We start from the raw sequence: 21642 nt of genomic DNA on the forward strand, positions 1-21642 counted from the left end.
TTCGTGATTGTTGATGATTACTCTAGATATACTTGGGTGCACATAATCCTTTACAAGACTGAAGTGCAGGATGTCTTCAGACGCTTCGCCAATCGAGCTATGAACAATTTTGGCGCCAAGATAAAGCACATCAGAAGTGACAATGGCATTGAATTCAAGAACACTGGCCTTGATACATATCTTGATACCTTGGGCATCACACATGAATTCTCAGCTCCGTACACGCCACAGCAGAATGGCGTCGTCGAACGCAAGAACAGAACACTCATTGAGATGGCCAGAACGATGCTAGATGAATACAAGACTCCAAGAAAATTCTGGACTGAAGCTATTGACACTGCATGCCATACAATCAATCGTGTTTATCTTCACAAGCTTCTGAACAAGACATCTTATGAACTCCTGACTGGCAAGAAGCCAAATGTCAGTTACTTCAGAGTATTTGGATCAAGGTGCTGGATCAAGGACCCACATCACACTTCAAAATTTGCACCTAAAGCACATGAGGGCTTTATGCTTGGATATGGAAAGGACTCCCACTCCTACAGAGTCTTCAATCTCTTTCATTATAAAGTGGTTGAAACCGTGGATGTGCGGTTTGATGAGACAAATGGTTCACAAAGAGAGCAACTACCAAATGTGCTAGATGAAGTTCCAGCTAGTGAATCAATCAAGCTTATGGCAACTGGAGAGATTATGCCTTCTGAAGCTCATCCTGAAGAAGAACTTATCATCTCAGCACCTGATCAACATGAAGACAATGCTCAGCCTGAAGACATTCCTCCCAACAACAACGCAGATCAGCAAGAGCAAAGTCTTCGCCCTGTACATCCTCGTGTTGCAAATGAAGTGCAGATTGACAGAATAATTGACAGCATCAATGCACCTGGTCCACTCACTCGTTCAAGGGCAACTCAGCTAGCAAACTTCTGTGGGCACTTCTCATTCGTCTCAATATCAGAACCCAAGAAAGTTGAAGAAGCCTTCATGGAACCTGAATGGATTCAAGCTATGCAAGAAGAGCTTCAACAGTTTGAACTGAATAATGTATGGGAACTGGTTAAGCGTCCTGATCCACGGAAGCACAACATAATAGGCACCAAATGGATATACCGCAACAAGCAAGATGAGCACGGTCAAGTTGTCAGAAACAAAGCTCGTCTCGTTGCTCAAGGATATACTCAAGTGGAAGGCATTGACTTCGATGAAACATTTGCTCCTGTGGCTAGGCTTGAAGCCATACGCATACTGCTGGCATATGCAAATCATCATAACATACTTCTATATCAAATGGATGTGAAAAGTGCCTTTCTCAATGGCAAGATTGAAGAAGAAGTGTATGTTGCACAACCGCCTGGCTTTGAAAATCCAAAACATCCTGACATGGTATACAAGCTCAACAAGGCACTGTATGCCCTCAAACAAGCCCCTAGGGCCTGGTATGACACACTCAAGTACTTCCTGAAGAGCAAAGGCTTCATACCTGGTTCCCTGGATCCCACTCTTTTCACGAAGACATATGATGGTGAACTGTTTGTGTGCCAAATATATGTGGATGACATTATCTTCGGCTGCACCAATCAGAAGTACAGTGAAGAGTTTGGATATATGATGCAAGAGCAATATCAGATGTCCATGATGGGGGAACTGAAGTTCTTTCTTGGTCTTCAAATACGACAACAACGCAATGGCATCTTCATATCTCAAGAAAAGTATCTCAAAGATTGCCTGAAGAAGTTCGGTATGCAAGACTGCAAAGGCTTCACAACACCAATGCCAACCAAACATCATCTAGGTCCTGACGACAATGGTAAAGAGTTCGATCAAAAGGTATACCGCTCCATGATTGGATCCTTGCTTTATTTATGTGCATCTAGGCCAGATATCATGCTTAGTGTTTGCATGTGTGCTTGATTTCAAGCGGCACCAAAGGAGTCGCATCACTTAGCTGTGAAGCGAATTCTTCGATATTTGGCTCACACCCCAACTCTAGGATTATGGTATCCAAAGGGCTCAGAGTTTGATTTGGTTGGATTTTCGGATGCTGATTATGCTGGTGACAAAGTTGATCGCAAGTCTACATCAGGCACATGTCATTTTCTGGGACGATCACTTGTATGTTGGTCTTCAAAGAAGCAGAACTGTGTATCTCTCTCCACTACTGAATCTGAATACATTGCTGCTGGATCTTGCTGCGCTCAGCTTCTGTGGATGAAGCAAACACTCAAGGACTATGGCATTCATCTGAAGCAAGTGCCACTTTACTGCGACAACGAAAGCGCCATCAAGATTGCCAACAACCCAGTTCAGCACTCGAAGACAAAGCACATTGAAATTCGTCATCACTTTCTCAGAGATCATGTTGTGAAGGAAGACATTGATATCATACACGTCAACACTGAAGAGAAATTGGCGGATATCTTCACCAAGCCCTTGAATGAGAAGAGATTTTGCAAGTTACGGTGTGAGCTAAATATCTTAGAATCCTCAAATGTCCTGTGATCAGGCACACATCCTAAACCTTATGCATATTAATGACTTAGATGTGCAACACACGAAGTAAAGTATATCTTCAATCAATGAAGACATACATTCTAAGTGTGAATACATTAATGTGGAATTTGACTTCGGAGCGCCACGATAATTGTGCGCCATGTCTGGGTCTAATACTTCCTATACGGTGGGTAACGCCACCACCAAACGTTCCATTTTGAAGTGTTTCACTCATGGCGTTACCTTGCAATATATTCACATTTGGTTTGGCTTCGAACTCAATATGCCTTCATGATTATCTTCACTACGTTGACTATATAGATATATATACATACTAGTGTTCTGTCCTCTACAACATTCACTTATAGCTATGTCTTCTTGGTTGAATCTTTTGAACTAAGTGAATGTGATCGGACCCTAGTCTCTCTATGCTTTCTATCTCAAATTCTATCTCTCCAAGTCATATGCATTCTATTGAAACTGTCGAATGTCTTCACTGTGTCCTTGTCAGCTGAACATATAGAGACAACCATAAAGTCCGTTTTTAATGCTCATTCCTCCACATAAAATCCGAAGAAGCAGGAACGACCGCCCGACAATTTAGGCATGCGTGGGACATGGAACAAACCCCAAACATCCGCTAACTGGCCACGCGTTCCTCAAATGCGAACCGCCAGGGGCACCTGTGTAATAGCACAGTGCCGCCCCTGAGCCTATAAATTCACACTTACCGCAGTCATTATCTCCTTCTTCCACCCTCGCAAGAACCCTAGCGCCACCGCTAGCACTCGACGACGCCGGAGACGAAGCGCTTCGCTGCCGCAACCTCTCCAACGCCGTCCTCACACCGACCGTGGACATCGTCCTCTCCGCCGTCGCCGTAGGTGTTTTCCGTCGCCAAGTTAGGGCACGGAGGACTGAACTGCTCGGCATCAACTCCCCTCCGTCTAGCAGTTCCAGTGTGGTAAATAAAACTTCTTTTTACAGCCTCTTTTGATCTCATGGTTCTGTCACTTTCTACCATAAGAAGTTTCTCTTCACACTAGTTAGATCTCTCGCTGCATCTCGTAACATGCCTAGTATATTCACTTGTGCTTCATAAAGTAGTTAGATTCCTCACTTGTACTGATCTGTGGGTTCGTACAAATCTGGGACCAACTTCTTATCTATGAGTGAATGTCTTCGCATGATGAGGTCAATGTCTTCTAAACTGATTAATCTTCAAAACCTTCTGAGAATGCATATGACCTCTTCCCCTTCCCTCGCACCTTAATGCTGTCACAGGTACATGTCCGTGGGAGAATCCTTCGGTTCTCATAGTCTGCATTCATTTGCAGAATTCCTACAGCATCACATAGACTCTCCTGAAGCCAGTTCCTGTTGGTCCAGAAAAGGAAAGCCTTTGAAGCCTTTGAAAGTTTTGAAGCCTTTCAAGTTAAAGTTTATGGCTTCAGTAGCAGCAGCAAGAAAGGGGGGCAGACAGAGATGTGAGGGAACATCCAAGGATCTACCTGAAGACTTGGCAGAAATGTACAAAACAGATCCAGAAGAGAGCTATGGGCAGCGCAAGACCCGAATCCAATGGATTCGACGCTATTGGGCAGAACAGTGGTTCAAATACCGCTTCGTCACCGAGGAGTATGCTGAAAAGAATGCTATCAAGAGTCCATGGGGGGATATCTTATACAAGAACCTTGTACCCAGGACCAGAGATGAAGCCATTGCTCAAGGCTTCTACCCATGCATGGTCCGAGGACCACAGCCTGATGATGCACATCCGTCGTCACTTCTCTGGTGTCATGATGACAATCTCTTCAAGCGCAACTTTCAGTTTGCCCAACAGTCAGCGAAGCTAAACAAGAAGAAATTTGGGCTTGACTTCAACCCTGGTCCCTCCTCACCAAGGGCAGATGGCACACGCGACGCGGAACCCAATATCATCGGTCCGTTTGCCAATCTTGAGGGCCTGATCACCCACATCTTAGTCCAAGGGACTGCTGTGAATGACCCTCCAGCTGACTCTGAGTCTGATGAAGCTCCTGCTGTGCCGAAGCCAAAGCAGACAAAGAAACCAAAAGCTTCAAAGCCAGCTCAAAAATCTCAAGGGCGAAGCCATTGAAAACTGCACCTCCTGAAGTCAGTGTGCAGTCTGAAGACATATCCCGTGTCTCCAAGCCTCGGAAAGAAAAGGAGCCCCAGCAACAAACCGGCAAAGAGCTCACTACTGCTGCCATTCTGCGCAGCGAAGCCATTGATCTATCAAGCGATGAAGATCTGGGAGATGACGCTCTAGAACAGCTTATCAAAAGCAAAGAAGAAGCTGAAATCTTCAACAACCTGCCTCTCTTTGATGTCGCCATCATCCACAGCTTCATCGATGAATGGTTTGACTCACCAGACATAAGCTTCAATGATCTGCAGCTGCCTGTTGGACTCAGCGTCGCCTTCCAAGGCGCAATTGCTTCAGAACTGGCCATTGCTCAGCGCATTGTTGAGCTGAAGCAGAAAATTGATCACGAAAAGGCTCAGTTCAAGAAGCACATGGCCAGCCTCAGTGTGCAGGAAGTGAGGAGCTTCAAAATCATGCTGCATGAGCTCAAAGAAAACTTTCTGAAGAAGCGTGCTGAAGCTCAGGGCTCGCGTGAAAGGATGAAGTCTTTGGCAGCAAAATGTGTTCAAGCCTACAACGAGGCTGAAAAGCGCAAGGCACTTGGGCGTCCTAGCATTGACCCCAAGATGGCCGCAAAGAAGAAGAAGCAGCCTGCTGTGAGTGAACCAGAGGCATCAAGACAAGAAGCTATTCCGATTGTCTTCCCAACCGCCATGACTGGCTCGAAGCCAAAGAGCCGGTCAACAGCTTCAGAGCTAAAGAAGACAAGAACTGCAGAAGCTGAAGCCAGAAAAAGGAAGAGCTCTGAAGCCTCTCCTACTGCTCCTAGCAAAAAGAAGCGCAAGACCAAGAAATCTAGGGCTGCTCCCACAGAGCCCTTGATGGTTGAACCCCTTTCTGTCCTTCACCCCAATGAAGAAAGAAGACTAACAGTTCATGTACAACATGAAGATATTACAGCAGCCAACCCCACAGCTGCTGAAGACATTGGTCACCAAGACAATGTACAAGATGATGCAGCCCTTCCTCCGCTTGAAACAAGCGAACTCATCAGTATTGATCGTCCTCTGACGCCAATGGCACAAGATGAGTCATGGGCGGATCGCCCTCAGGAGGAAGAAGACATTGAGGCTCAGCCCACTCCAATCCCACAAGCGTCGTCTGCGTTCCGTAGGCTTCGCAAAGGTCCACGACCTCAAGTCCCTACTGCAAAAATTCCGGCTGAATCAGCCGAAGACAATGAAGAAGCACCACCAGAACCCACTCCCCCGCTCCATCAAGATGCAGTTCTCCAGGAGAACATGCCTGAGGTGGTTCCTCCAACTACACAAGCAGAAGAAGAAAATGTTGAGGCTGCCACCACAAACACTGAAACCAATGTGGAGCCCGCCCCACCAAATGCTTCAGCGGACAGCGAAGCTACTGAGCTAGACGCTTCAGTCCCCGAGTCTGCTGCAGGTCCACAGTTTGATTATCATATTGAGCACAGGCCTCATGTCCAGAAGCCAGTCCCAAGACTTCCAAGGTTCCCAGGTCCTGCATCAGCACCTGGTTCCTTTGACATCAACAGCTTCAAGGCAGACAATACCTTTTTCAATAGCTCCAAGAACCCCTATTCCAGGGAAAGGATTGTATCAGACAGGTTCTGGAGCTATCCTCAGCGCAGCTACTACTCAAGCATACTATACAACCAAGGTCGCATTTTCCCGCATAAGCGCCTTGAGGTTGAAGCCATTACTGGTCTGCCATGTCTTGAGGAAGCCTTGGATTGCTTCAAGCAAGTGGGTCTGTTGCCGTTTGTGACTGATGAAGAGCACTGGAATGAAGAGCTTCTGCTTCAGTTCTATGCCACTCTCCATATCAAAGGATACAACAGAGATCCGAAGAATTGGATCCTGGAGTGGATGACCGGAAATGTCCATCATGAAGCCAATGCATTTGATATCATTGAGCTCACCGGCCTGCCCACTCCAGGCGAATTCTTCGAGGAAGGCTGTCAACTACATTCTGAAGCTATTGAGAGCATATTCCAAAGGCCTGAACCCAATATGAGTCAGATGCTCTCAATGATGAAGCCATTGCCTCAGGATGCACCCTATCCAACTGAGTTCTTAGTTGAAGACCTAGAGTACCTGCCCAGGACCATATATCACATCATCCGGCGGACTCTCTGGCCCATTAAGGGACACTCAACACATGCCAAGATTGAGGGTGCAATGAAGACTCTCATATTCTATATCATGCATGGCAAATGCTTCAACGCACAGGATCTCTTCATACGCCAACTTGCAGCGTCAGGCGCAGAATTGTTTGGTTTGAAGTTCTATGCTCCTTGGGTGATGAGGCTAATCAAACTGCACTCTGCAATCTCGTATCAGCCCTCTGCCCGAAACCATCGGATCTTCCTGCCAGATGTGGATATCTCTGCTGAAGCAATATACCCTGAGCCTGCCAAGCAACCGATAAGTCTTCAAAATGCAGAACACCAGAGCTTCACGCAGAATGTTGAAGGTGTTGAAGCCATATCCAGGGTATATCCGTTGGCTGGCACTACACGTGCACCAGCCTCTACTGAAGCCACAGACAGCACAAATGCTCCAAGACCCAAGAAGCGTGCTCGTGTCCTCACTGACCGAGAGCTTCTTGTGGCCCTTCACCAAAAGCAAGATAGGCATCATGACTGGCTAAAACGTCAGATGAAGAGCCTCTTGGTGGATGTCAATCGTCTTCGAAACCTTGCCACCAAGAATGCCTTCGTTACACATGAGACTTGCCGTCGTACGTGGAAAGGGCTCTCAATGATATGCACTGAAGCTGAACTTGAAGAGGATGGCTTCACAGAGCGTTTCAAGTTTGACACCACACCTCCTCGGAGGGATGTGATGCGCAACACACCATCACTTGAAGACTCTGAGTTTTCTTCATCTGCTGCCACAGTCACTGCAAAAATCATTGATGAAGACGACGATGCTACATCACCACCTCCAAGTTCTGCACCGCCAAACAACTCCACTGACCCTGCTGCGCCTGGGAACGCGTAGAAAACTCGATGTCTTCAAACCTTTTTGGTCATTACTGACAAAAGGGGGAGAAGCATATGATGTTTATAGTCTTCAAGCGGGTCAATATGGGCGGGTGCCTTAAGTTTTGTCATATTTTGCTTCGTGTTTACAACTCTTGTCTTTGCTTCATTTGGTTCTTTGAGTTGTAAACACTAAAACTCGATGGTCGTCTGCTACTTGTTTGCCACTCTGTTTGCGAAGATAAATTCCGCATGTGCGACGATAAATTCCGCACTTATCTCATTCTGCAGACGTCCATTTTCCATTATGCATGTCATTATCTTCATATACTTTCACATGCATAGTGGATTGTCATCATAAGCTGAAGAGGATCTCCCTAAGTACAACCTGCCATGTGCATTTGCATTCCAAAAGCAAATTAACTTATATGCACATCTTCAGGGGGAGCCTTTGCAACTTATGAAGACAACTTCCTATCCTTACAAACTTCACACATTATATTCCCCGTTGAAAACTTCAACTAGTTTGTCATCAATCACCAAAAAGGGGGAGATTGTAAGTGCATCTAGTGCCACCCCTAGTTGGTTTTGGAGTATTGACGACAAACCTAGTTGAGGGACTAATGTGTTTGTGAGAATTGCAGGAAAACACAGGTAGAAGTCCCTCATTGATTCGGTTTTACTACCAGAGATGACCCCTAAAAATGTATGAAGACATTGAAGACAAAGGTGGTTTATGAAGACATTCACATTGAAGACTATGACAGAAGAAGACACGTTATGAAGCCTATGGAGCTCGAAGACTTAGATCTTTCGTAGTTCCTTTTATTTTGTGTTGAGTCATAGGAACCACCGTACTGTTAAGTGGGGTCTAGGAGAACCAGTCAGAATGACTGAAGTGATGCCTAAATCAAAAACCTATGTCTTCGAGCGAAGACAATGAGAGCGAATCTTGTCCAGAGCCGGACAAGTCAGCTTTGCTTGTAGCCCAAGTAAAGTTGCCATGAGGGTTCGAAATCTGACCGTTGAGACACGTGTCAGTTCCTTAGTGACCCAGGGTCATTTCGGACAAATCAGGTCGGGTTGCCAAGTGGCTATAAATAGCCCACCCCCACAACCATAAACGGTTGGCTGCTCAGATTTCAGTGCACGGCTTTTGTCGTTTGAGAGAAACCCACCTCGAAGCCTTTGAGAGAAAATTCCTAGTGAGGAGAAAATCCCTAACCACCCAGAGCCAGAGTAAATTGGGCATCACTTAAGTCTTCTTGTCTGTGTGATCTGAAGACTTATTACACTTGGGGACTGTGAATCCTCCAGACGGTTAGGCGTCACGTTCAGAGCATCCAAGAGACATTGTGGATTGCCAGTGAACGAAGTTTGTGAAGGTTTGGGAGTCTACCTTGAAGACTTACCAGAGTGATTGGGCGAGGACTAAGTGACCTTAGCTCAAGGAGAATACGGTGAGGACTTGGTGTCCTGAACTGTGTGTTCAGGACTGGGTGTCCGGGACTGTGTGCCCTAAGGTTTAAATACCTAGCCGCTCCAACCAGACGTACAGTTGTCACAGTAACTGGAACTGGTTCAACATATCATTGTCTTCAACGAGTCACTGGTTTCATCTTCACTTACTTTTCTTACTGATTACACATTGTGAAGCCATTGCTTGCATGCTTTATCTTTTGTCTTCACAACGTGAATGTATGAACTGTTTGGCTTCATAACTTCTTCCTACCTGATCCTTTTTACACTGCAGTTGTTTGTCATTGTACTTTCACTCTACTGAATACATGACCATGGCTGAACTAGTGTAATCTAACTTCCGCTGCATAGTAAAAGGCTTAATCTTCGTTGTTTGTCTTCATAACTCTCACGTATTGAAGACTTTCATAAAAATCGCCTATTCACCCCCCCTCTAGTCGATATAACGCACTTTCAAACTCCCACTTAGATAGACATCCCTCTAATCATCTAAGTGATCACGTGATCCACATCAACTAAACCATGTCCGATCATCACGTGAGATGGAGTAGATTTTAATGGTGAACATCACTATGTTGATCACATCTACTATATGATTCACGCTCGACCTTTTGGTCTCCAGTGTTTCGAGGCCATATCTGCATATGCCAGGCTCGTCAAGTTTAACCCGAGTATTCTGCGTGTGCAAAACTGACTTGCACCCGTTGTATGTGAACATAGAGCTTATCACACCCGATCATCACGTGGTGTCTCGGCACGACAAACTTTTGCAACGGTGCATACTTAGTGAGAACACTTATACCTTGAAATTTAGTGAGAGATCATCTTATAATGTTACCGCCGATCTAAGCAAAATAAGATGCATAAAAAAATAAACATCACATGCAATCAATATAAGTGATATGATATGACCATCATCATCTTGTGCCTTTGATCTCCATCTTCAAAGCACCGTCATGATCACCATCGTCACTGGCTTGACACCTTGATCTCCATCAAAGCATCGTTGTCGTCACGCCAACTATTGCCTCCACGACTATCGCTACCGCTTAGTGATAAAGTAAAGCAATTACATGGCGATTGCATTTCATACAATAAAGCGACAACCATATGGCTCCTTCCAGTTGCCGATAACTGTGTTACAAAACATGATCATCTCATACAATAAAATTTAGCATCATGTCTTGACCATATCACATCACAACATGCCCTGCAAAAACAAGTTAGACGTTCTCTACTTTGTTGTTGCAAGTTTTACGTGGCTGCTACGGGCTGATCAAGAACCGTTCTTACCTACGCATCAAAAACCACAACGCGGTATAGTGATTGCTTTTTGATCTTCAGAAAGAACCCTATTCATTGAATCCGATTCAAATAAAGCTGGAGAAAGAGACACCCACTAGCCACCTGTGTGCGAAGCATGTCGGTAGAACCAGTCTCGCATAAGCGTACGCATAATGTAGGTCTGGGCCGCTTCATCCAACAATGCCGCTGAATCAAGAATCAACTAGTGACGGCAAGCAATATGTACATACCCACGCCCACAACTCCTTGTTGGGGAACATAGTAATTTCAAAAACATTCCTACGCACACGCAAGATCATGGTGATGCATAGCAACGAGAGGGGAGAGTGTGATCTACGTACCCTTGTAGACCGACAGCGGAAGCGTTAGCACAACGCGGTTGATGTAGTCGTACGTCTTCACGGCCCGACCGATCAAGCACCGAAACTACGGCACCTCCGAGTTTTAGCACACGTTCAGCTCGATGACGATCCCCGGACTCCGATCCAGCAAAGTGTCGGGGAAGAGTTCCGTCAGCACGACGGCGTGGTGACGATCTTGATGTACTACCGTCGCAGGGCTTCACCTAAGCACCGCTACAATATTATCGAGGATTATGGTGGAAGGGGGCACCGCACACGGCTAAGAATATGATCACGTGGATCAACTTGTGTGTCTAGGGGTGCCCCCTGCCCCCGTATATAAAGGATCAAGGGGAGGAGGCCGGCCGGCCCCTATGGTGCGCCAAGGAGGAGTCCTCCTCCTAGTAGGAGTAGGACTCCTACTAGGAGGGGGAAAGAAGTGGGGAGGGAGAAGGAAAGGGGGGCGCCGCCCCCCCTCTCCTAGTCCAATTCGGACCAGGGGGGAGGAGGCACGCAGCCCACCTTTGGCTGCCCCTCTCTCTCTCCACTAAGGCCCATATGGCCCATTACTCCTCCCGGGGGGGGGGGGGGTTCCGGTAACCCTCCGGCTCTCCGGTTTTCTCCGAAATCACCCGGAACACTTCCGGTGTTCGAATATAGCCGTCCAATATATCAATCTTTATGTCTCGACCATTTCAATAACCAATAGCGGAACCTGGATGCTCATATTGGCTCCTACATATTCTACGAAGATCTTTATCGGTCAGACCGCATAACAACATACGTTGTTCTCTTTGTCATCGGTATGTTACTTGTCCGAGATTCGATCATCGGTATCTCAATACCTAGTTCAATCTCGTTACCGGCAAGTCTCTTTACTCGTTCCGTAATACATCATCTCGCAACTAACTCATTCGTTGCAATGCTTGCAAGGCTTATGTGATGTGCATTACCGAGAGGGCCCAGAGATACCTCTCCGACAATCGGAGTGACAAATCCTAATCTCGAAATACGCCAACCCAACATGTACCTTTGGAGACACCTGTAGAGCACCTTTATAATCACCCATTTACGTTGTGACATTTGGTAGAACACAAAGTGTTCCTCCGGCAAACGGGAGTTGCATAATCTCATAGTCATAGGAACATGTATAAGTCATGAAGAAAGCAATAGCAACATACTAAACGATCGGGTGCTAAGCTAATGGAATGGGTCATGTCAATCAGATCATTCACCTAATGATGTGATCCCGTTAATCAAATAACAACTCTTTGTTCATGGTTAGGAAACATAACCATCTTTGATTAACGAGCTAGTCAAGTAGAGGCATACTAGTGACACTCTGTTTGTCTATGTATTCACACATGTATTATGTTTCCGGTTAATACAATTCTAGCATGAATAATAAACATTTATCATGATATAAGGAAATAAATAATAACTTTATTATTGCCTCTAGGGCATATTTCCTTCAGTCTTCCACTTGCACTAGAGTCAATAATCTAGATTACACAGTAATACACCCATGGAGCCTTGGTGCTGATCACGTTTTGCTCGTGGAAGAGGCTTAGTCAACGGGCCTGCAACATTCAAATCCGTATGTATCTTGCAAATCTCTATGTCTCCCACCTGGACTAGATCCCGGATGTAATTGAAGCGTCTCTTGATGTGCTTGGTTCTCTTGTGAAATCTGGATTCCTTTGCCAAGGCAATAGCACCAGTATTGTCACAAAAGATTTTCATTGGACCCGATGCACTAGGTATGACACCTAGATCGGATATGAACTCCTTCATCCAGACTCCTTCATTTTCTGCTTCCGAAGCAGCTATGTACTCCGCTTCACATGTAGATCCCGCTACAACGCTTTGTTTAGAACTGCACCAACTGACAACTCCACCGTTTAATGTAAACACGTATCCGGTTTGTGATTTAGAATCGTCCGGATCAGTGTCAAAGCTTGCATCAATGTAACCTTTTACGATGAGCTCTTTGTCACCTCCATATATGAGAAACATATCCTTAGTCCTTTTCAGGTATTTCAGGATGTTCTTGACCGCTGTCCAGTGATCCACTCCTGGATCACTTTGGTACCTCCCTGCTAGACTTATAGCAAGGCACACATCAGGTCTGGTACACAGCATTGCATACATGATAGAGCCTATGGCTGAAGCATAGGGAACATCTTTCATTTTCTCTCTATCTTCTGCAGTGGTCGGGCATTGAGTCTTACTCAATTTCACACCTTGTAACATAGGCAAGAACCCTTTCTTTGCTTGATCCATTTTGAACTTCTTCAAAACTTTGTCAAGGTATGTGCTTTGTGAAAATCCAATTAAGCATTTTGATCTATCTCTATAGATCTTAATGCTTAATATGTAAGTAGCTTCACCGAGGTCTTTCATCGAAAAACTCTTATTCAAGTATCCCTTTATGCTATCCAAAAATTCTATATCATTTCCAATTAGTAATATGTCATCCACATATAATATCAGAAATACTACAGAGCTCCCACTCACTTTCTTGTAAATACAGGCTTCTCTAAAAGTCTGTATAAAACCAAATGCTTTGATCACACTATCAAAGCGTTTATTCCAACTCCGAGAGGCTTGCACCAGTCCATAAATGGATCGCTGGAGCTTGCACACTTTGTTAGCTCCCTTTGGATCGACAAAACCTTCTGGTTGCATCATATACAACTCTTCTTCCAGAAATCCATTCAGGAATGCAGTTTTGACATCCATCTGCCAAATTTCATAATCATAAAATGCGGCAATTGCTAACATGATTCGGACAGACTTAAGCATCGCTACGGGTGAGAAGGTCTCATCGTAGTCAATCCCTTGAACTTGCCGAAAACCTTTTGCGACAAGTCGAGCTTTGTAGACAGTAATATTACCATCAGCGACAGTCTTCTTCTTGAAGATCCATTTATTCTCAATTGCTTGCCGATCATCGGGCAAGTCAACCAAAGTCCATACTTTGTTCTCATACATGGATCCCATCTCAGATTTCATGGTTTCAAGCCATTTTGCGGAATCTGGGCTCACCATCGCTTCTTCATAGTTCGTAGGTTCATCATGATCTAGTAGCATGACTTCCAGAACAGGATTACCGTACCACTCTGGCGCGGATCTTACTCTGCTTGATCTACGAGGTTTAGTAGTATCTTGTTATGAAGTTTCATGATCATCATCATTAGCTTCCTCACTAACTGGTGTAGGTGTCACAGAAACAGGTTTTTGTGATGTACTACTTTCCAATAAGGGAGTAGGTACAGTTACCTCGTCAAGTTCTACTTTCCTCCCACTCACTTCTTTCGAGAGAAACTCCTTCTCCAGAAAGTTTCCAAATTTAGCAACAGAAGTCTTGCCTTCGGATCTGTGATAGAAGGTGTATCCAATAGTTTCCTTTGGATATCCTATGAAGACACATTTCTCCGATTTGGGTTCGAGCTTATCAGGTTGAAGCTTTTTCACATAAGTATCGCAGCCCCAAACTTTCAGAAACGACAACTTTGGTTTCTTGCCAAACCACAGTTCATAAGGCGTCGTCTCAACGGATTTTGATGGTGCCCTATTTAACGTGAATGCGGCCGTCTCTAGAGCGTATCCCCAAAACGATAGCGGTAAATCAGTAAGAGACATCATAGATTGCACCATATCTAGTAAAGTACGATTACGACGTTCGGACACACCATTACACTGTGGTGTTCCGGGTGGCGTGAGTTGCGAAACTATTCCACAATTTTTCAAATGTACACCAAACTCATAACTCAAATATTCTCCTCCACAATCAGATCGTAGGAATTTTATTTTCTTGTTACGATGATTTTCAACTTCACTCTGAAATTCTTTAAACTTTTCAAATGTTTCAGACTTGTGTTTCATTAAGTAGATATACCCATATCTGCTTAAGTCATCTGTGAAGGTGAGAAAATAACGATATCCACCACGAGCCTCAACGTTCATCGGACCACATACATCTGTATGTATGATTTCCAACAAATCTGTTGCCCTCTCCATAGTACCGGAGAACGGTGTTTTGTCATCTTACCCATAAGGCACGGTTCGCAAGTACCAAGTGATTCATAATCAACTGGTTCCAAAAGCCCATCAGTATGGAGTTTCTTCATGCGCTTTATACCGATATGACCCAAACGGCAGTGCCACAAATAAGTTGCACTATCATTATCAACTCTGCATCTTTTGGCTTCAACACTATGAATATGTGTGTCACTACTATCGAGATTCAATAAAAATAGACCACTCTTTAAGGGTGCATGACCATAAAAGATATTACTCATATAAATAGAACAACCATTATTATTAGATTTAAATGAATAACTGTCTCGCATCAAACAAGATCCAGATATAATGTTCATGCTTAACGCTGGCACCAAATAACAATTATTTAGGTCTAATATTAATCCCGAAGGTAGATGTAGAGGTAGCGTGCTGGCTGCGATCACATCGACTTTGGAACCGTTTCCCACGCGCATCGTCACCTCGTCCTTAGCCAATCTTCGTTTAATCCGTAGTCCCTGTTTCGAGTTGCAAATATTAGCAACAGAACCAGTATCAAATACCCAGGTGCTACTGCGAGCATTAGTAAGGTACACATCAATAACATGTATATCACATATACCTTTGTTCACCTTGCCATCCTTCTTATCCGCCAAATACTTGGGGCAGTTCCGCTTCCAGTGACCAGTCTGCTTGCAGTAGAATCACTCAGTTTCAGGCTTAGGTCCAGGTTTGGGTTTCTTCTCTTGAGTAGCAACTTGCTTGCTGTTCTTTTTGAAGTTCCCCTTCTTCTTCCCTTTGCCCTTTTTCTTGAAACTAGTGGTCTTGTTGACCATCAACACTTGATGCTCCTTCTTGATTTCTACCTCTGCAGCTTTCAGCATTGCGAAGAGCTCGGGAATAGTCTTATTCATCCCTTGCATATTATAGTTCATCATGAAGCTCTTGTAGCTTGGTGGCAGTGATTGGAGAATTCTGTCAATGACGCAATCATCTGGAAGAATAACTCCCAATTGAATCAAATGATTATTATACCCAGACATTTTGAGTATATGCTCACTGACAGAACTGTTCTCCTCCATCTTGCGGCTATAGAACTTATTGGAGACTTCATATCTCTCAATCCGGGCATTTGCTTGAAATATTAACTTCAACTCCTGGAACATCTCATATGCTCCATGACGTTCAAAACGTCGTTGAAGTCCCGATTCTAAGTCGTAATGCATGGCACACTGAACTATCGAGTAGTCATCAGCTTTGCTCTGCCAGACGTTCATAACATCTGGTGTTGCTCCAGCAGCAGGCCTGGCACCCAGCGGTGCTTCCAGAACGTAATTCTTCTGTGCAGCAATGAGGATAATTCTCAAGTTATGGACCCAGTCCGTGTAATTGCTACCATCATCTTTCAACTTTGCTTTCTCAAGGAACACATTAAAATTCAACGGAACAACAGCACGAGCCATCTATCTACAATCAAGCATAAACAAGCAAGATACTATCAGGTACTAAGTTTCATGATAAATTTAGGTTCAATTAATTTACTTAAAGAACTCCCACTTAGATAGACATCTCTCTAATCCTCTAAGTGATTACGTGATCCAAATCAACTAAACCATGTCCGATCATCACGTGAGATGGAGTAGTTTCATTGGTGAACATCACTATGTTGATCATATCTACTATATGATTCACGCTCGACCTTTCGGTCTTCGTGTTCCGAGGCCATATCTGTATATGCTTGGCTCGTCAAGTATAACCTGAGTATTCTGCGTGTGCAACTGTTTTGCACCCATTGTATTTGAACGTAGAGCCTATCACACCCGATCATCACGTGGTGTCTCAGCATGAAGAACTTTCGCAACGGTGCATACTCAGGGAGAACACTTCTTGATAATTAGTGAGAGATCATCTTATAATGCTACCGTCAATCAAAGCAAGATAAGATGCATAAAAGATAAACATCACATGCAATCAATATAAGTGATATGATATGGCCATCATCATCTTGTGCTTGTGATCTCCATCTTCGAAGCACCGTCGTGATCACCATCGTCACCGGCGCGACACCTTGATCTCCATCGTAGCATCGTTGTCATATCGCCAATCTTATGCTTCCACGACTATCGCTATCGCTTAGTGATAAAGTAAAGCATTACAGCGTGATTGCATTGCATACAATAAAGCGACAACCATATGGCTCCTGCCAGTTGCTGATAACTCGGTTACAAAACATGATCATCTCATACAATAAAATTTAGCATCATGTCTTGACCATATCACATCACAACATGCCCTGCAAAAACAAGTTAGACGTCCTCTACTTTGTTGTTGCAAGTTTTACGTGGCTGCTACGGGCTTAAACAAGAACCAATCTTACCTACGCATCAAAACCACAACGATAGTTTGTCAAGTTGGTGCTGTTTTAACCTTCGCAAGGACCGGGCGTAGCCACACTCGGTTCAACTAAAGTTGGAGAAACTGTCACCCGCAAGCCACCTATGTGCAAAGCACGTCGGGAGAACCGGTCTCGCGTAAGCGTACGCGTAATGTCGGTCCGGGCCGCTTCGTCCAACAATACCACCGAACCAAAGTATGACATGCTGGTAAGCAGTATGACTTATATCGCCCACAACTCACTTGTGTTCTACTCGTGCATATAACATCAACATATAAAACCTAGGCTCTGATACCACTGTTGGGGAACGTAGTAATTTCAAAAAATTTCCTACGCACACGCAAGATCATGGTGATGCATAGCAACGAGAATGGAGAGTGTGATCTACGTACCCTTGTAGACCGACAGCGGAAGCGTTAGCACAACGCGGTTGATGTAGTCGTACGTCTTCACGGCCTGACCGATCAAGCACCGAAACTACGGCACCTCCGAGTTTTAGCACACGTTCAGCTCGATGACGATCCCCGGACTCCGATCCAGCAAAGTGTCGGGGAAGAGTTCCGTCAGCACGATGGCATGGTGACGATATTGATGTACTACCGTCGCAGGGCTTCGCCTAAGCACCGCTACAATATTATCGAGGATTATGGTGGAAGGGGGCACCGCACACGGCTAAGAATATGATCACGTGGATCAACTTGTGTGTCTAGGGGTGCCCCCTGCCCCCGTATATAAAGGATCAAGGGGAGGAGGCCGGCCGGCCCCTATGGTGCGCCAAGGAGGAGTCCTCCTCCTAGTAGGAGTAGGACTCCTACTAGGAGGGGGAAAGAAGTGGGGAGGGAGAAGGAAAGGGGGGCGCCGCCCCCCCTCTCCTAGTCCAATTCGGACCAGGGGGAGGAGGCGCGCGGCCCACCTTTGGCTGCCCCTCTCTCTCTCTCCACTAAGGCCCATATGGCCCATTACTCCTCCACGGGGGGGGGGGGGGGGTTCCGGTAACCCTCCGGCTCTCCGGTTTTCTCCGAAATCACCCGGAACACTTCTGGTGTCCGAATATAGCCGTCCAATATATCAATCTTTATGTCTCGACCATTTCGAGACTCCTCGTCATGTCCGTGATCACATCCGGGACTCCGAACTAACTTCGGTACATCAATACTCATAAACTCATAATATAACTGTCATCGAAACCTTAAGCGTGCGGACCCTACGGGTTCGAGAACAATGTAGACATGACCGAGACACGTCTCCGGTCAATAACCAATAGCGGAACCTGGATGCTCATATTGGCTCCTACATATTCTACGAAGTTCTTTATCGGTCAGACCGCATAACAACATACATTGTTCCCTTTGTCATCGGTATGTTACTTGCCCGAGATTCGATCGTCGGTATCTCAATACCTAGTTCGATCTCGTTACCAGCAAGTCTCTTTACTCGTTCCGTAATACATCATCTCGCAACTAACTCATTCATTGCAATGCTTGCAAGGCTTATGTGATGTGCATTACCGAGAGGGCCCAGAGATACCTCTCCGACAATCGGAGTGACAAATCCTAATCTCGAAATACGCCAACCCAACATGTACCTTTGGAGACACCTGTAGAGCACCTTTATAATCACCCATTTACATTGTGATGTTTGGTAGCACACAAAGTGTTCCTTCAGCAAACGGGAGTTGCATAATCTCATAGTCATAGGAACATGTATAAGCCATGAAGAAAGCAATAGCAACATAATAAATGATCGGGTGCTAAGCTAATGGAATGGGTCATGTCAATCAGATCATTCACCTAATGATGTGATCCCGTTAATCAAATAACAACTCTTTGTTCATGGTTAGGAAACATAACCATCTTTGATTAACGAGCTAGTCAAGTAGAGGCATACTAGTGACACTCTGTTTGTCTATGTATTCACACATGTATTATGTTTCCGGTTAATACAATTCTAGCATGAATAATAAACATTTATCATGATATAAGGAAATAAATAATAACTTTGTTATTGCCTCTAGGGCATATTGCCTTCACTCCTTTGCGTTCTACTCGTGCATATGAAATCTAGGCATAAACCTGGCTCTGATACCACTGTTGGGAACGTAGTAATTTCAAAAAATTTCCTACGCACACGCAAGATCATGGTGATGCATAGCAATGAGAGAGGAGAGTGTCGTCCACGTACCCTCGTAGACCATAAGCGGAAGCATTATGACAATGCGGTTGATGTAGTCGTACGTCTTCACGATCGACCGATCCTAGTATCGAACGTACGACACCTCCGCGATCTGCACACATTCAGCTCGACGACGTCCCATGAACTCACGATCCAGTAGATCTTCGAGGGAGAGTTCCGTCAGCACGACGGCGTGATGACGGTGTTGATGAAGCTACCGACGCAGGGCTTCGCCTAAGAATCACTACAATATGACCGAGGTGGATTATGGTGTAGGGGGCACCGCACACGGCTAAAAGATCAATGATCAACTTGTGTCATGGCGTGTCCCCTGCCCCCGTATATAAAGGAGCAAGGGAAGGAGGCTAGCCGGCCCTAGGAGGGCGCGCCAAGAGGAGTCCTCCTCCTGGTGGGAGTAGGACTCCCCTCCTAGTCCCACTAGGAGGGGGAAGGAAGGAGTGGGGGAGGGGAAAGGCAAGGGGGGCGCGCCCCACCTTCCTTGTCCTATAAGGACTCAAGGGGAGGGGGCGCGGCCTGCCCTGGTTGGCCCCTCTCTCTCTCCACTAGGGCCCATTAGTCCCCGGGGGTTCCGATCACCCCTCCGGCACTCCGGTTTTCTCCGAGATCACCCAAAACCCTTCCGGTGTCCGAATGTAGCCATCCAATATATCAATCTTTATGTCTCGAACGTTTCAAGACTCCTCGTCATGTCCGTGATCACATCCGGGACTCCAAACTACCTTCGGTACATCAAAACACATAAACTCATAATACCGATCGTCACCGAACGTTAAGCGTGCGGACCCTACGGGTTCGAGAACTATGTAGACATGACCGAGACTCATATCCAGTTAACAACCAATAGCGGAACCTGGATGCTCATATTGGTTCCTACATATTCTACGAAGATCTTTATCGGTCAAACCGCAGAACAACATACGTTGTTCCCTTTGTCATCGGTATATTACTTGCCCGAGATTCGATCGTCGGTATCTCAATACCTAGTTCAATCTCGTTACCGGCAAGTCTCTTTACTCATTCCGTAGGGCATATTTGATTCAACAAGCTAGTCAAGTAGAGGCATACTAGTGACACTTTGTTTGTCTATGTATTCACACATGTACTAAGTTTCCGGTTAATACAATTTTAGCATGAATAATAAACATTTATCATGATATAAGGAAATATAAATAACAACTTTATTATTGCCTCTAGGGCATATTCCTTCACGACAATGCTAGACACACCATTGAAAACGAGGGCTAGACGGGGAGAACCTTATTCCATCATCAAGAAGCCGCCATCGTCTTGTCTTCTTGAGCAGGATATAAACCCTAACAAAACTTGAAGAAGCACCTGAAACGGAGCCCTCCCGCTTACTTGTATTATTTTAACACAATAAAATTACAGATGCTCACCTGCCCGCTTACACTCATCACACCTCTATGAACATCTCTGAGACATCAAGCCGGCGCAACATCTTGAGATTGGCGAAGTCATCCTATGCGCCTTGTAGTCAACGAGAGCGTCTCATTTCAATGAACGAACATCGCTGAGAAGTCTGAAATAAATCCAAAAAATGCGAGCGCAAGTGTCAAAGTCTAGTCTAGAACTTGAGCCATGGTGGATTAGTTTCACCACAAAAACAACTAACCATCTGAGCCACACTCAGTTTGCAAATGTCTTAGCATTGTTGTTTTGCTGTACGTGGTTAATCGCGTTGTTTTTTTCCTTCTTATTCTTCTTTTGTCCTTTTGGCCGTGTGCACCTAAAATGTCTTGACTAAATCTTAACATTGCATTGTTGCTGAGTTTGAGTCTAATTTGTATTATTTAATCGTTTTTGTGCTTTTCATGAGCCCTATGCCCTTATACAAAATCTAAAAATTCATATGTATTTTTACCACGTGTATGAAAACCGTAAAATACAACATAAAAAAACTCTAAAAATACTTTTCTGCGGTACTAGTACTAGTACATTTTTACGGTTCATCTTTGTGGCCTCCTTTGGTTTAAAGGAATCTTGTAGGAATTTTATAGAATTCTATAAGAAAAATTCCTTTAGAGTCCTTTGGTTTGTAGGAAGGGAATCCTATTCCTATGGAGGAATTCTTCCTATCCTCCACATTTCATAGGAAAATAAACATTAGCCTAGACTCAATGGAAAAAATCCTATGATATGAATCAAATGACATCTCCTTTCCTATTCCTACTCATAAGATTTAAGATACATGTCATCTCATTTTTTATGATTTTTTTATTCTTACGATTTTTTTATCCTATCAACCAAAGAGGCCTTAATG

Source organism: Triticum urartu, chromosome 7A, assembly GCF_056163025.1.
Source record: "Triticum urartu cultivar PI428250 chromosome 7A, HENAU_Tu73, whole genome shotgun sequence".
Classification (NCBI taxonomy): Eukaryota; Viridiplantae; Streptophyta; class Magnoliopsida; order Poales; family Poaceae; genus Triticum; species Triticum urartu.